This window comes from Amblyomma americanum, chromosome 3, assembly GCF_052857255.1.
Source record: "Amblyomma americanum isolate KBUSLIRL-KWMA chromosome 3, ASM5285725v1, whole genome shotgun sequence".
NCBI lineage: Eukaryota > Metazoa > Arthropoda > Arachnida > Ixodida > Ixodidae > Amblyomma > Amblyomma americanum.
Window position 1 is genome coordinate 142,014,688 of NC_135499.1, and position 3,832 is coordinate 142,018,519.

A 3,832-nucleotide genomic window follows, 5' to 3' on the forward strand; every position below is an offset into this window, starting at 1 on the left:
GCGAATAGAAAAAAAAGAAAAACATTCCCCTGTGCATCTTGGTTTCGTCGATGGTTGGTTTCCTTCATACGTTTGTCAAACGGGCCCCTCATTTCATTTGCCGGCTCTGCGCTATATATATATATATATATATATATATATATATATATATATATATATATATATATATATATAGACGTATTTAGTTGGTAGAGGCAGAATGCAAAGTTGAAAATGCTTCATTTAGCCATTGATTTATTTTGAGTCATATAAATACCAAAATAAATCTATGGCTAAATGAAGCGTTTTCAACATTGCATATATATATATATATATATATATATATATATATATATATAACCTTCTGCTTGCTAGCATTTTCGCGTGTCTGTCTGTGAGAACCCATGCATTTAGCAACACACATGACAGCGCGATGTTTTGAAAATTCAGAAATAATACACAAGCTAGCGCCATCTGTCAACACTGCGGAAGATAGTGAGTGGCTCTCACTTGCGGCTCTGGCCAGTAGGTGGCAATAACGCCGCTATTCCTGATGATAGGAAATAAAAGCTGAGGGAGAGGAAATACTTACATACTTGTGTACCAATTGTTCTAGTGAAGTACTCCAGTCAGCTGTAAAAATAGGCTCTTTGAGGTATGAACAGGGCTTTTGCTATATTGTAATAGCTGTGCTCGCTGACGGTAAATGATATAAATTAGTAAGCTGGTCGATTAAAGTGGAAACTTTAAAATTTTTGAATTAAGGCGCCCGGCTGCAATTTCAGATTTGTACCTGGCTGCCATTACTAGCCATATCAGTTTTATACCCTTGTCAAACGCCGACTCTGTGCTCCCGTGAGCTTCCTTGACCTAAAAGAGAGCAGAGGAGTTTCGCCTCAAAGTAGTTGTCGCGGTGCCACATGATCTGCAGCGAGCTTCTCCGAGCATGCGCCAGGGACCTATTAGGCGCTGTTCATTCAGTGCAAATAAAGTTCCAGTGTCTTGAAGTAAAACACATAAAAGAATAATGTTCGAAACAACAGAACCTTTTTTGCTAATTTTTACTCAATAATTAATAATTGGTTTTTGGGGAAAGTAAATGGCGCAGCATCTGTCTCATATATCGTTGGACACCCCAACCGCGCTGCAAGGGAAGAGATAAAGGCGAGAGCGAAAGAACAAAGGAAGAGAGGTGCCGTAGTGGAGGGCTCCGGAATAATTTCGACCACCTGGGGATCTTTAACTTGCACTGACATCGCACAGCACACGGGCGCCTTAGCGTTTTGCCTCTTAATTTTTTTCCCACAAATTGCAATTATCACAAAAAACTTGTTCGCAAAATACAAAGAGCCTGTTCGCAGCGCAGTGCTTTTGTCCGCTCTGCCATGGCTCTGCCGGCCACCGTGTGCGGCGTTGTGCAATGCCTGTGCATTGGATTGAGACCACTGAGACTATGACAATTTTCCGCCCTGGCGCATCGCTATCGAAGGCTGTGCGGGTTGCGCGAATGCGTCGCCCATCATAAAGCGCTACATGGCATGGAGGAAAGCTACATGGCTACACGCGCCAGGTGCGAGCATGCGTGTACAAAACAAACAAAATGGCGCAGTCAAGGCAAGCCGTCAAGCGTGTAGTATAGCAGTATCGTGCACTGGCTACAATTAAACATAACTAGCCCAGGTGGAAATTATCACTTTATGCGAAAAAAACACAAATATAATTACTAGCAAAGATTATATTATTGCTTAAACACGTTATTACCGTACTCAGAAATAAAGCGCCTGGGAAACGACAGTATTGCCTGCACCCTTCGAGGTATATGATCGATCTCCTTTCGCCATAGGAACTTCTTTAACTCCTTTCCCTTAAAGACTGCTGTGTGACACGGAGCGCATCTTCCTCGAGACAGCGACCACCACGGCTGGAGGGAGTTGAAAGGAGTTAGGCGGCGCCTTTGTGACAGGCCACTGGACGTTAAGGTTTTTCGATGCTTGATGGCTTGCATTTTATGCCTTATACTGCTGAGTGTGGCGCATTCCAGACAGACCATTTTCACGCTGTCCACTCGTTACCACATCGAGCTGGGGCACAAATTCTGATGTCAGCATGTTTGTGGGGCTGTGGTGTTTTTAGCTTTACCCAGCTGCATGCTACTAACAGCTCTATCACCGTTCCTGCGCACAAATCATGTGCGTCCACGGACCGATTGTATATAACCTGGTTGCGCTCGTCCTGTCTTCTTCTATGCTGTGTCCTAGTTATATGCGCTAGCCTTTTAATTAAAGATGACACACAAATAATAATAATAATAATAATAATAATAATAATAATAATAATAATAATAATAATAATAATAATAATAATAATAATAATAATAATAATAATAATAATATAATAGGTTTTGGGGGAAGTAAATGGCGCAGTATCTGTCTCATATATCGTTGGACACCTGAACCGCGCCGTAAGGGAAGGGATAAAGGATAGAGTGAAAGAGGAAAGGAAGAAAGAGGTGTCGTAGTGGTGGGCTCCGGAATAATTTCGACCACCTGGGGATCTTTACCGCGCACTGACATCGCACAGCACACGGGCGCCTTAGCGTTTTTCCTCCATAAAAACACAGCCGCCGCGGTCGCACCAACTTGCCCAGCTTTCCGTTTTGCCGCGAATAAACGCCCCCTTTGTTTTCATTCACATCTGGAAGAGATTAGGGCTTCTCGCCCTTTTTCATTGGTGCCTCGCGATAGAACTCTGCAAGATGTCAAGATGTCAACAGCGTCAAGATGTCTGACGTAAATCTGAGTAAGCTGAGTTATGGAAAAGGGGGCTCGAACGTGCGAATTCCAGCCCGTCTCCAGCAATTCTTCCACTCTCTTTTTCCAAGAAATGCTGAGGTGTATTTAGGAAGAAATTCCTTGAATAGAAAGTGTTTACCGTCTCTGGGTCATCGATTTCATTCAATGCCTCATATTTGATATTTCACGCAACTCAGACGAACTCTACAAAAAGAACCAAGTGCTAATTTTTTTTTACAATTTCTGACATACTAATTTCTGATACTTTCGCAGCACTAACAAACTTTTGATATCGGCTTTTGAATGTGGGCACATGAGATAGCTTAATGCGAAGGTAAGGATGTTTTCCTTGGATTACTTCATTAGTTGGATATTGAAGGGCTGTGGACTCTACAGGATTTTCATATGAAATGCGGCCGCGGGTGCATTATAACACGACTGTTTTTGGCGCGCGCAGAAGTAAGTTTTTCTCACCCCGATTTAAACGTAAAAAAGTTTGGAGCGAACACAAATGCTGTCATTTAGCGAGCTTTCAATAGATTATTTTCTTTTTATTGTCAGCCGTTGACAAAGGTCATGCAGGCTTCACGGCAATAGAACGTACAGAACGCTTCCGAATGAAATCAGCAACAATGTCCCAAATGTAGACTTCGCTGTTCTCTCGGTAAGTTCCGTTTGTCTGTCCCCTAAGCTGCCAGATACGAAAGTTTTAAGCTGTTTCTTGCATCTGACTCTGGTTTTCTGCAACATGCACTGTCACGTCGCGCAGAGTGCGCGAACTTAATGGTGTATGCTCAACTGTTACTGTTCTAAAAAGGCACCGATGGCGACTCCAGTCAGATGCTCGTTGATATCGGTCAGTCGGATGTGCGTGACCCTTCATCTGTTCTTTTGGCGTTCGAGGTGCATATACACTCCATAGAAGTGAGATATTAGAAGGAGGGTGCAGAAGAAAGGAGGAGCACCGAGGATAAAAGAAAACAAATCATCGTTGATGGAGGAAAAAAAAAAGAAACTCCACGTGTTCGCTTGCCGCCGGCGCTTCAAGGCCACGCTCATAA